The following is a 13,827-nucleotide window of genomic DNA, read 5'->3' as shown; positions in this document are numbered from 1 at the left end:
CTAATCCCAACTCATCAACATCGTAGAAATAAGATTTACAACACACAGGAAAATCACATCAGATGACAAAATGGTGGACAATCACACAATATTGGGAATCATGGCCTAGCCAAATTGATACACATTTTGGGGGGGACACAGTTTAATCCATGACAGGGGACAAGCACAGATTTCTAGAGGGAATGACACGGCCAGGATGAAGCAGACAAAATTTCCAAGGGCAGAGTCTTAGAACAGTGTAGAGAATTTTCTGAGGAGGGAAAAAAAACTAAAATATAAACCTCAATCCAGGTGGATTTTGTATTTCGATATAAAGCAGGAATCAAACCAGGATTCATGTTGACCAACCCTGAGACCAAGAGACATTCGGCCATGAGAAATGATGGATTCTTGGGTTCTTTTATTTCAATCCAAGTGAATCATCTTTATTTATCAAAGTTTCGAACATTGTCCAAGTCCAAACCAGATGAAAGTCACTCTGAGGAGTCAGGCAAGAAGAGAACTCGAGTCATAAGAGATGCTGGTACCAAAGCTAGTGTGTCTAGTTGTCCCCAAAGACCACGGTCATCTGGTAAACCTGTGACTAGCTAAGTCATCACAAAGGTTTTCAGGGTTGAGCTCCATGGTGCTCAAGCTGGTGGTATTTTCATAGTATATATGTTTTTCTAATTTTTCCCCCTGAGGTCACCTTAAACTACCCACCCAGCCAGCTTCCATCCAGTTGACTCCAACACGTGGTGACCCCACGAGTGTCAGAGTAGAGCTGTGCTCCACAGGGTTTTCAGAAGTAGGTCACCAGCTCTTTCTTCTGTGGCATCTCTGGGTGGCCTCAAACCTCCAATCTTTCTATGAGCAGCCTGTTAGCACCACCGGACTGTGAGGTCATCTTAAACAAATACCAAGCCAGTCGCTGTCGAGTCGATTCCGACTCATAGCAACCCTATAGCACAGAGTAGAACTGCCCCACAGGGTTTCCAAGGAGCAGCTGGTGGATTTGAACTGTCAGCCTTTTGGTTAGTGGTCCAGCTCTTAACCACTGTGCCACCAGGGCTCCCTATGAGGTCACCTTACTGGAACTGAAATAAACTTTATTAATAAAATCAAACGGCATGCAGTCACAGGAATTTTCTTCTCTTCCATTTTACTATGCAACTTTTGCCAAGTTCCTGGACCATTCTCAGTGTGTATGTGTGTATATGTGGGATGTGTGTGTTTGGGAGTGAGTGTGGTATATGTATGTTTACGTGTTTGAGTGTGTGCCTTGGTTATCTAGTGCTGCTATAACAGAATTACCTTTCAGAATGGCTTTCACAAAGAGAAACTTATTCTCTCACAGTCTAGGAGGCTACAAGTCCAAAGCAGAGAGTCAGTTCTAGGGGAAGGCTTTCTTTCTCTGTCAGCTCTGGGGAAGGTCCTTGTCATCTATCTTCCCTTGGGCTAGGAGCTTCTCAGGTGCAGGGACCCTCGGTCCAAATGATGTGCTCTTCTCCTGGTGCTACTTTCTGGGTGGTATGAAGTCCCCAACTCTCTGCTTGCTTCCCTTTCCTTTTATCCCTTGTTTTTTAAGATAAAAGGTGGTGCAGGCCACACCCCAGGGAAACTCCCTTTACGTTTGGATCAGGGCTATGATCTGAGTACGGGTGGTACAATCCCCAGGGCTCCTTAAATAAATGGTAGTTGTTGTTATTACCTCACAAAACTTCCAAAGTGTGTGTGCATCATATAAAAAAGAAGAAGAGCTGATATTCAATGAACAACAATATGTAAAATAAAATGTGCTTCTCAGACTAACAGAAAGGAATTTGGAGTGGGTTGTTTGGCACAACCCAAGGGGTGTGGCAGTTTCCTTCTGCACCACAGGACAGGAAGCAGGCATCTCACAGTTTGCCATAAAGAACTAGCAAATGGAGGACCAATTAAACCAGGACAGCCTTAAAGAATGAACAGCTGCTGTCAGGGAGAAATTAAGGGGAAGAAGGAATCTGGAGGTAAATGGAGTCAAAAGGGAGCCCTGGTGGCACAGTGGTTAAGAGTTTGGCTGCTAACCAAAAGGTTGGCAGTTGGAATCCACCAGCCGCAACTTGTATGGGGCAGTCCTACTCTGTCCTATAGGGTCGCTAAGAGTCAGACTTGACAACAATAGGTTTGGTTTGGAGTCAGAAGCTTACTTCTCAGTCCACTGAAGAACCTACAACAGGAAAGAGAAAAACTCCCACTTATAAACGTCTAGGGCTAACAATATAAGGAGGACTCCTTGTCGGTGCAAAGGGTAAACACTCACACCCAATTCAAATCCACCAGTGTCTCCACAGAAGACAGACCTGGGGATCTGCTCCCATAAAGATTTAAAAATAGGTTGCTATGAAATCGATTCCGACTCATAGCGACCCTCTAGCACAGAGTAGAGCTGCCCCATAGGGTTTCCAAACAGCAGCTGGTGGGTTCAAACTGTTGACTTTTTGTTTAGCAGCAATAGCTCTTAACCACCACACTGCCAGGGCTCCCCCTTAAAGGTTATAGCCTAGGAAACCCTATGGCGGCAGTTCTACTCTGTCGCACAGGGTGGCTATGAGCCGGAATCAACTTGACAGCACCCAACCACAACAAAAACAACAAGTAACGTAAGGAGGAGCCCCTGGGCGGTGCAAACAGTTAACAGGCTTGGCTGCTAACTGAAAGGTTCGCGGTTCAAGTCCACCCAGAGGTGCCTCAGAAGAATAGCCTGGCGATCTACTTCTGAAAAACCATACAGTCTATAAAAAGTTCTCTATTTTTCAACAGTAATATGAAGACATTCTGACAAGCGTACACAGTTGATAAATGTCTCAACGGAGGGGAAGGTCATGCTGAGCCAGCCACCTTGAGCTGACAGGACGTATCAAACTGCATTCAAGCCCCAAGGAAGTCACTTTACAGTCTGAGCTCAGACGACGTGGCGGTTATATTCTCTGTGAACATTATTTTAAGAGGAATTCCCAAAGCAGAATGGCTGGAACTAGCATATTTTTTAAACCAAGTCAGTCCTGGCTGATAGCTGGGGTGGGTGATTCCTGCCCTGCAGACAGGGCTCTACAAGGCTGAAAGTAAAGACATCATGAGTCACTGTAAAGAGAAATTGGATGATTCTAGAACATTCTATCAGTGGTAGCTGCAGAGGTCCTGACCACTGAGTACGGAATGTTGCCGGTGTCCCTCCCACCCAGTTCTAGGAATGCCTGTTCCCTGGGGATACAGGGAAGAATGAAATAGCCATAAGGCGTTCTGGAATTTTTCCCCAATGTGAATGCTAAGCACCGCCCCATCTGTCAGTCTGTCCTACTGTGGTGGCTTGCATGTTGCTGTGATGCTGGAAGCTAGGCCACCAGTATTTCAAATACCAGCAGGGTCACCCGTGGTGGGCAGTTTTCAGCGGAGCTTCCAGACAAAGATAAACTAGGAAGAAAGACCAGGCAATCAACTTCCAAAAATTAGCCAGCGAAAACTCAATAAATCATGATTTGATTCCTTTTGGGCACGAGGCCATCAGGAGCTGGATCTGAGCTGATGGCAGCTGAAAACAACACAGCCTTGTAACCCAAAAAACCCAGTGCCGTCGAGTTGATTCCGATTCATAGCGACCCTATAGGATAGAGTAGAACTGTCCCATAGAGTTTCCATGGAGCGCCTGGCGGATTTGAACTGCCAACCCTTTGGTTAGCAGCTGTAGCACTTAACCACTACGCCGGCCTTGTAACCGCCACCACCCAAATCAAGAAACAGAAAATTTACAACAAAAGAGACAAAGTTATTTATATATATGAACTTAGATATATATATATTAAGCTATATATAAAAAAAATTTTTTTTATATATGTATGTATCTCTATACATACATAAGTAAATAAGCCATATATGAATATATTTCTAATATGTATCTGGGGGCACTGGTGGTTCAGTGGCAGAATTCTCACCTTCCATGCGAGAGACCCGGGTTCGATTCCTGGCCAGTGCACCTCAAGCACAGATACCACTTGCCTGTCAGTGGAGGCCTGGTTGTTGCTGTAATGCTGAACAGGTTTCAGGGGACCTTCCAGACTAAGACCGACTAGGAAGAAAGGCCTGCTGGTTGACTTCTGAAAACCAGCCAACGAAAACCCTGTGGCTCACAACAGTCCGATCCACAACCGCCCATGAGGATGGTTCAGTATGGGGAATTGTTTTATTTCATTGCGCGTGGGGTTGCCATGAACTGCGGTCCGATTCGACAGCAGCTGAGAACAGTATGTCCAGAGGCATCGAGGCTTTCACTGACTTTTGAAAACACATCCATGAGTGGAATTTTTGGTGATTTCACGAACGCATCTATTGTTACCGACGAAAGCCAAGATGGCTGAGCTTTGGGTGTCCAGACGTAGCCAAAGGCTTCCTTGGCCATTGACCTTGTCTCATGAACTCTGGAAAAATGAAGGCAGTGACTTCAAGAGCAGCTTCGAAGTCAGCCGGCACACACCTGCTCAGGTGTTGGTGACGTTCGGGCCATTCTGGCGTCAGGCAGCCCCCTTTAATTAACCTCAGCGAGGTTGTCGGAAGCTGAGTTGACTTGGAAATACTATGTCTTCGTGTGTGTGGAACATGTCATTTTATTCACTGAGTGTCTGCTGAGACGGGGGTTGGGAGATGGCGTTGTTTCGCTTGAGGGACCATTTAGGAGCCCTCGTGGCGCAGTGGTTAAGCATTTGGCTGCTAACCAAAAGGTCGGCAGTTTGAATCCACCAGCCACTCCTTGGCAGCCCTTCGTGACAGTTCTGCTCTGTCCTGTAGGGTTGCTATGAGTCGAAATCAACTTAATGGCAACGGGTTTCTTGGTTTTTTGTTTGTTTGATCATGGACCATTTAAGGCAGCCTGGTGGCACAGTCGTTAAGTGCTCAGCTGCTAAACAAAAGGTTGGTGGTTTGAATCCGCCAGCTGCTCAGAGGGAGAAAGATACCGCAGCGTGCTGCCTCGGAAACCCTATGGAGCAGTTCTTTTACATCCTGTAGGGTCACTATGAGTCAGAATTGACTCGACAGCAGTGGGTTTTTAGGTTACCATAACATTTTTTTCAATGAGGTGAAATTCACATGTCATAAAGCTGCTGTTGAGTCGGTTCCGACTCCTAGTGACCCAATGTACAATAGAATGAAGCACTGTCCAGTCCTGCACCATCCTCACAACCATTGCTGTGCTTGAGCTCATTGTTGCAGTCACTGTGTTAGTGCATCTCATTGAGGGTCTTCCTCTTTTTTGCTGACCCTCTACTTCACCAAGCATGATGTCCTTCTCCAGGGACGGGTCCCTCCTGATAACATGTCCAAAGTACGTGAGTCAAAGTCTCGCCAATCCTTGCTTCCAAGGAGCATTCTGGCTGTACTTCTTCCAAGACAGATTTGTTTATTCTTCTGGCAACCCAGAGTATATTCAATATTCTTCGCCAACACCGTAATTCAAATGCATCAATTCTTCTTCCGTCTTCCTCTAAGGAAAACGGTAAAGATCACAGCCTAGAAAACCACAGGGGGCAGTTCTACTCTGTTCCCTTGAGTGGCTATGAGTCAGAATTGACTCTATGGCAATGGGTTTATACCTGCGGATGTGACCACCTTTGGGACTAGGGTTTTCTTTGTTAAGTTGATAAAGCCTAACCAATGCAGGTTTTAAACCTTATCACTGTTGAGTAATATAAACAGCAGGTTAGAGACACAGTGACTGTCTGAGTGGCACAAGCAGTTAAGCGCCCAACTACTAGCTGAAAGGTTGGAGGTTCAAATTCACCCAGAGGTACCTTGGAAGAAAGACCTGGCAATCTGCCTGCAAAAGGTCACAGCCTCGAAAACCCTGTGAAGCACAGTCCTGCTCTGCACACACGGGGTTGCCATGAGTGAGAATCGACTTGGCAGCAACAACAGGCACAGAGCAAGCACGTGCTGAGGAAGATGGATGCCGTGGGTGGGTCGTCTGCAAGCCAGGAGCCAGCAGACACCCAGCGCTGCCAATGAGAAAGTCACCAACAGAGCCGAGGCCCTGCTTCCGACGTCCAGCCTCCAGAATGGTGAGAAAAGCAACGTGTGCTCCACAGCACTCAACAACAACAATCTTTAGGGAAGCAGAGCATCAGGTCTTTCTCCTGGGGAGCCATTGGGTGAGTTCGAACGGCCAACCTTCAGGTGAGCAGCTGAGCGCTTAGTCTTTGCACCACCAGAACCCCTCATCCACAAGAACAGGGTTGGTTGCAACACATATTTGGAGGGGACACAATTCCATCTCTAACACTGCCTTCTCAGGAGAAAGCTAGAGAAGCCACTTTTGGCCCAAAAGCAAGCCGGGCAGCGTCCTCGGCCGCCGGTCCCTGTGGGTCGTGTTTGCCTAGCCTTTCTCATCCAGGGCACCCTGGCTTTCCTGGGGATTCCGGAGCAAGGACAACTCTGTTAGAATTTGTTCGGTAAACGATCCGAAATAACAATCCGAAATTTGGTAAATTTTCCCTTTGGGAAAGTTCTCTACGTTTTTCTCGTCTTTTCCAAGTTTTTCTTTTGTTTGCTTGTTTGTTTTCCGGAGAAGTTTATCAAGCTGGACTGCCCCAGGAGACCCTTCTTGTAGCTGCAAGAAGCTAGATTGGAAAAACGCGTGCTTAAAAAGATAACTTTTTTTTTTTTTTTTTCCTCAAAGAGGCCACATTTTTGTCTTCTGGGCGGTGGTGTTTGGAGATTTTCCATCAACCTAGGGAACTTCCCTGCCGCGGGGCTCTTGAGAAGAAAGGTGGCAGATAAAACCCGGGAAGGATCTAAGACTCCAGCCCCTCCCGGCTTTCCTGGGGCTGAGCAGATTTGCATCCAAATAGAATTTGGCCTGAGCGCTCCAGACGGATGACGTCATCTCCTGCTAGGGCTAAGGTGCAGCTGTCCGCCCTGAGGCACGAAACGAGTGGAAACAGCCTCCGGGGTTATAAATCCTGCAGCTTCTCAGCTATCCAAAACAAACAAAAAAACAACAAAAAAAAATTGCCATCGAGTTTTTTCTGACTCACGGCAACATGTGTGTCAGCGTAGAACTGTGCCCCATAGGGTTTTCAATGGCTGTGACCTCTCGGAAGTAAATAACCAACCAGGCCTTCTGAGGCACCTCAGGTGGACTTGAGCCTCCAACTTTCCAATTAGCAGCTGAGTGTGTTCCCCGTTTTCACCACCCAGCAACTCCATGAACCCATTGCCGTTGAGTTTGGAAACCCTGGTGGCATAATGGTTAAGTACCATGGCTGCTAAACAAAAGGTCAACAGTTCAAATCCACCAGGTGCTTCTTGGAAACCCTGTGGGGCAGTCCTAGTCAGTCCTATAGGGCCACTATAAGTCAGAATTGACTCAATGGCAATGGGTTGGTATAGGACAGAGCAGAACTGTCCCATAGGGTTTCCAAGGCTGCAGTGTTTACGGAAGCAGATTCCCACATCTTTTCCTGCAGAGCGGCTGCTGGGCTCGAACCGATAACCTTTCGGTTAGCAGCCTAGTGCTTAACCACTGCTCCAGCAAGGCTCCCGGTCATATAGATACACCCAAAAAACCCAAACTCGTTGCTGTCCGGTCGATTCCGACTCAGAGCGACCCTATAGGACGAGGTAGAACTGCCTCATAGAGTTTCCAAGGAGCACTGGGTGCACTTGAACTGCCGACCTTTTTGTGAGCAGCCGTAGCTCTTAACCACTCCGCCACCAGGGTTTATATATAGATATATAGACTATAAATGCATTCATACACAGATCAGATAAATAAATAAGTGAAGGTTTGCCATGGAGTCCATCTGGACTCTTGACAATCCCACGCGTATAGAGTAGAACTGCTCCACAGGGTTCTCTTGGCTGTGGCCTCTCAGAGCAGATCAGCAGGTCTTTCTTCCAAGGCACCTCTGGGGTGGACTTGAACCTCCTTTTGGTTAGCAGCCGATCATGTTAACTGCACCACCAGGGACTCCACAGATATATATATACATACATATATTTAAAAAAAAAAACAAAAACCCACTGCAGTCAAGTTGATTCCGACTCCTAGTGACCCTATAGGACAGAGTAGAACTGCCTCATAGATTTTCCAAAGAGTGCCTGGTGGATTTGAACTGCTGACGTTTTGGTTAGCAGTTGAGCTGTTAACCACACAGAGACCAAAAAAAAAAAAAATTACCTTTACCTTTGAATCAATCTCAACTTAGGGTCACTGGGTGGGTTCAAACTGCCAACCTTCAGGTTTGCAACCAAGTGCAAACTGTTTGCACAACCCAGGGACTTACCAAACAACAACAACAAAAAAACCTGCTGCCGTCGAGTTGATTTCGACTCATAGCAAACCTATAGGACAGAGTAGAACTGTCCCATGGGGTTTCCAGTGCTGTAAATCTTTATGGAAGGAAGCAGACTGGCACATCTTGCTCCCACAGAACGGCGGGTGTGTTCAAACTGTTGACCTTTCCATTGACAGCCAAGCTCTTTAATCATTGTGCCACCAGGCCTCCTTTTCAGGGACCTATCCCCTGTTGCCATCGAGTCAATTCTGACTCATAGCGAGCCTACAGGACAGAGTAGAACTGCCCCATGGGGTTTCCAAGGGACGGCTGGTGGATTTGAACTGCCGATCTTACGGTTATCAGCTGAGCTCTTAAACGCTATGCCACCAGGACCTATACCTAATCCCTGAGGAGCCTACTCCGACTGTCCCAGACAAGGTGTACTAGGTTCCTGGGGCCGCCCTAACGAGTTCCCACAAAGTGGGTGGCTTATAAGAATGGAAATGGATTGTCTCACAGCTCTGGAGACGGGGAGTCCAACGTGAAGGTGGAGATGCTGGCTGTGCTGGGCCCTTCTGGGAGCTCTCAGGGAGGGTCTGTCTCACACCTCTCTCCTGGCTTCTCTGTATTCCAATCCCTGCCTCCCTCTTCACACGGCCGTCTCCACTCTGTGTTTCTCTTCTTTTGTCAGGACATCACTCAGATGGCATCAGGATCCACCCCGTGCTGGGGTGACCATGTGCTAACCTGATAACATCTGCAAAGACCCCACTTCCAAACAAGATCATGTTACCAAGTGCAGAGGCGTTAGGACTTGAACATCTCATTTTTGGGGAAAGAATGTAATCCAAAGAAGCCCTGGTGGCGTGGTGGTTAAAGCGCTTGGCGGCAAAGCAAAAGGTCGGCAGTTGGAACCCACCAGCCACTCACTGGGAGAAAGATGGGACAGTCTGCTTCTGTGAAGATTGCAGCCTTGGAAACCCTACGGGGCAGTTCTACTCTGTCCTACAGGGTCCTGTGAGTTCTGGAACTGACTTGATGGCAGTGAGTTTTGTTTTGTTTTTAAATGCAATCCATAAACACCAGGGTTTGTGTACTTATTGCTATTTTGTGGCTAGTTTCCCAGTTTGAGGCAGGGACAGGATACCACAGGCATTTCTCAGTAGCCCCACCTCAGTGTGTACTTTGCCCGCAATAATTGTAACGATGACGTTTTCCCTGTTCTCTTCCTTATGGAGCCGATGTTGTTCTCTTGAAATCCATTTCTGGGAGGATAGCATTTTAAGAAGTAATATTCTGTGGGAGAAAGCCGTCCATTAACTTCCTGGCTCTGAGTCTGCCCATACGTAAAACCCAGATGCGGGTGGTGTCTGCTTCTTAGCTCTCTCGGGGGTTACAGTCAGGTTCAAGGGGGTAATGGGTGGGGGCAGTGGGTGCGGGCTTCAAGACCGTGTGTGTGTCCGTGTGTGCTGTGTGTGCATACGTGTGATTCTGTGTGTCTTAGTTATCTAGTGCTGCTGTAACAGAAATACCATAAGTGGGTAGCTTTAACAAAGAGAAATTTATTCTCTCACTGTCTAGGAGGCTAGAAGTCCAAATTCAGGGTGCCAGCTCCAGGGGAAGGCTTTCTCTCTCTATTGGCTCTGGAGGAAGGTCCTCGCATCTTCAGCGTCTGCTTCCTGGTTCCTTGGAGATCTCCATGTGTATTGGCATCTATTTACCCCAGCTCTGCTTACTCATTTGCTTGTTTAATTCCTTTTATATCTCAGAAGAGATAGACTGAAAATATGTCTGGCACTAATCCTGCCTCATTAACATAATAAAGGTAACCCAATCCCAAATGGAAGTATAAGCAGGGGGATGGAGGTTAGGATTTACAACACATATTTTTGGGGGGACACAACTCAATCCTTAACACCATGTGTGTGTGTATGCGTGTGTGTCTGTGTGCCTGTGTGTTTGTTTATGTGTGTCCATGTGTCCACGTGTGCGTGTCTTTGTGTGTTCGTGTGTGTGTCATATGTGTGTATCTGTGTGTCCATGAGTGTGTGTCTTTGTGTGTTCATGTGTGTCTGTCCATCCACGTGTGTGTCTGTGTGTACACATGCATTTATTAAATCAAACTCACTGCTCTCGATTCGATGCCAACTCATAGCAACCCTACAGCACAGGGTAGAACTGCCCCATAAGGTTTCCAAGGAGCCGCTGGTGGGCTTGAACTGCCCATCTTTTGGTTAGCAGCCTAGATCTTACCCACTCTGCCACCAGGGTTCTGTTTATGAGATAGTGTACTTTTTTTGGCTAGATGCCTGGGTAGCCCAGATAGTTAAGTTCTCAACTGCTAAACAAAAGGTTAGAGGTTTGACCCTGACTCATGGCAGCCCCATGGGTGTCAGGGTAGAACTGTACTCCACAGGGTTTTCTTTCTTTCTTTTTTAAAATGTTATTATGCTTTTATTAATTAAGCTTTTATTAACAGTTGACACAAAGAAGAGTATAACATTCTTTATTTAATTTTCTAGCTAAAATACTCTTTAAATATACGTAACTTTCAATCTCGTTTTTACATGTTTAGAATTACTTTTACTCTTTATAGATAAAATAAACATCTTTTATATTTGTATTAGTTTCCCAGAGCAGTTGTAAAAAAAAAAAAAAAAAAACCACAAGCGGGTAGCTTGTTAGATCAGAAGTTCATTGTGAACACAGTCATGGGGTTTTCAATGGCTGATCTTTGGGAAGTAGGTCTCCAGGCCTTTCTTCCTTGTCTTTCGTTAGTCTGGAAGCTCCGCTAAAGCCTGTCTACCATGGGTGACCCTGCTGGTATGTGAAACACCGGTGGCGTAGCTTCCAGTATCACAGTAACACGCAAACCATCACAGCACGACAAACTGACACATGGGTGGTGGGTATATGTGTGAATTTTTATATGTTTGCACACCAAAAATAAAAATTCATTGCTATTGAGAGGATCTGACTCACGGCGACCCCGTGTGTGTCAGAGTAGAACTGTGCTCCATAGGGTTTCCAATGGCTGATTTTTCAGAAATAGATTGCCAGGCCTTTCTCCCAAGGCACCTGTGGGTGGACTCGAACCTCCAAACTTTCAATAAGCAGCAGAGTGTGTTCACTCTTTGCACCACCCAGGGCCTCCCTGGGTGTTTAGCGCTTGACTTTTCTACCATGGGGTCAGATGGATTTTGTACTGATCGTATGGTTTTGTTAGAGGCCCTCAAGGGGTCTGAGCAAGCCTTGGCCGGGTGGCCAGGTTGTCCCTAGGTGGATGCACTGTGCTGACTCTGGTGTTTGGGGCGCCATCCTCCCCCTAACCCTGGAAGCACATGTGAGGGCCGTGTTTTATATTCTTCAGGTTTTGTTTTTGCCAAGAGCACAGAGAAGACACTGGAAACTATTTGCCTCTAATTGGTTTCTGCTGCACAGGCCCTGGGTGGGGCTCACTCCCTAATTGTTTGAACCTGCCTAGACAGTGCGGGGGAGGGGTGTACTTGCTGCAGCCTGGTCCTATGGGTGGGCGGGAGGCCTCGGCTTTACTGTATGGTGAGGGACAGCCCCCTGCTAAAATGCTCCCGGATGTGACATTTGGCAGACAAGCTGTGCGGAAGACAGGTTTGCAGCGAGAGGGGTCTGAGGACCCTCGGGTTGGTGAGTGCTGCTTTTCTGGGTGGAGGTTTAGTTCTGGTCTAATGCGAGCTCCACGTAAAATGTGCCTTCTGGGCGTTTGCACGAGCTTAACCTGCTGCTGTAGAAGGGCTGGCGTGGGGCACTTGACTAAGAATGATTGGAATAGCTGCATGTACTGTTCCAAAGAGACAGATGTTTCAGCAGAGACTTAGAGTGATCGCTGGGTGGATGGATGGGTATTTGGGTGGGTGGATAGATGGATGGGTGGGTGGGTGGATGGATGGGTGGGTGGGTGGGTGGGTGGGTGGATGTTTGGATGGATAGACAGAGAGACAGACTCTCATCTACTATAGAAATGTGCATGTGTGGACTCAGTTAAAGGTCCAAATGCACAGATCTCATTGTGGTAAGCACTCAGTGGGGTGGGTTATACATGATTTGAAAGAATAGGGGTGGGGTTCAAACATGGAGGCTCTCCCAGGTATAAGGGAAGAGCAGGGAAACTCAAGCCCATAGTCCTGCTTTTTTTAGGGTGGACTCTAAAAAGTTGTGCATATCTGTGTGTCCTGTCATGTCTATGAAGTCTGGTCCCTGGTTTGATGACCTCTAAGATCCGTCCAGTCAGTGCGGTCTACATACCACAGCTTCCCTCCTGGCCGGTTTGCGAGAGAAAACACACGAAATAAGAATCACACGCTAAAGTTCCCATTGAACAGCTAACCATGTATATGAACTGAGCTGAATAAACCCCAGTATGTCCAGTAAATAGCTCTTGTTAGTTGTCGTCCAATTGACTCCGACTCAGGGCGACCTCATGTACAACAGAACAAAACGTTGCCCAGTCCTGTGCCATCTTCACGATTGTTTGCATCCATTGTTGAGGCTATCGTGTCAATCCATCTCATGGAGGGCTTCCCTCGTTTTCGCTGACCCTCCACTTTATTGAACATGATATCCTTGTCCAGCGAGTGGTCTTTCCTGATGACATGTTCAAAGTAAGTGAACCAAAGTCTCTCCATCCTGGCTTTTAGGGAGCATTCTGAATGTGTTTTTTCTAAAACGGACTTGTTCATTTTTCTGGCAGCCCACAGTGTATTCAATATTCTTTGCCAAGAGCATAATTCAAAAGTGTCAATTCTTCTTTTGTCTTTCTTATTCGTTGTCCAGCTTTTGCACACGTATGAGGAGACTGAAAAGACCATGGCTTGGGTCAGGCGCGCCTTAGTCCTCAAAGGCAGTAAGCCGGTCACTTCCTGATTGCCCAGGTCTGTCTTCTAGGGTGTGGGCTCTGCCACGATGCACAGTTTCTATCCAGGAGTGAGCTCCTACCTCAGGGTCACCTTCCCCAAGAGTGAAGGAAAGGATACCTTCCCTTTGAGGAGGAAGAAGTCCATTATTTAGCTTAAGGGTATCAACATCTCCAAAACAAACAATTCTATTATAATCAGTGCATTTAGGGAAAACGCATATTTTAAATATACAGCTGATTGCTGCCGGTGAAGCAGTGGTGGTTCACTGCTAGGATTCTCGCCTTCTATGCCGGAGACCCAGGTTCGATTCCCGGCCGATGTACCCCATGTACAGCCACCACTCACCTGTCTATTCTGTGTTGCTGTAATGCTGAATAGGTTTCAGCAGAGCTTCCAGACTAAGACAGACTAGGAAGAAAGGCCTGGTGATTGACTTCCAAAAATCAGCCAGTGAAAACCCTGTGGAGCACAACAGTTCTATCTGAAACCAATCATGAAGACAGCACAGGACCCGGAAAGGTTCCCTTCTGTTGTGCATGAGGTCGCCATGAGCTGGGGTCACGGTGACTTGGGGCAGACTCTACAGCGCGTAACAACAAGGATAACAGACTTGGTCAACCCCAATGCTGTCTAGGACTGTTCCATCC

General features: G+C 47.0%; 1 non-coding gene across 1 annotated transcript; it reads left to right on the top strand.

The window, feature by feature from the left end:
* Window positions 1-3,920: 3,920 nt before the first annotated feature.
* Window positions 3,921-3,991, top strand: TRNAG-UCC (transfer RNA glycine (anticodon UCC)). The gene has a single exon. It is a non-coding gene; the product is annotated as a tRNA-Gly (tRNA).
* Window positions 3,992-13,827: the final 9,836 nt, after the last annotated feature.

The sequence above is a fragment of the Loxodonta africana genome, chromosome Y (assembly GCF_030014295.1).
Source record: "Loxodonta africana isolate mLoxAfr1 chromosome Y, mLoxAfr1.hap2, whole genome shotgun sequence".
Lineage (NCBI taxonomy): Eukaryota > Metazoa > Chordata > Mammalia > Proboscidea > Elephantidae > Loxodonta > Loxodonta africana.
This window is presented reverse-complemented; position numbering and strand designations above follow the sequence as displayed.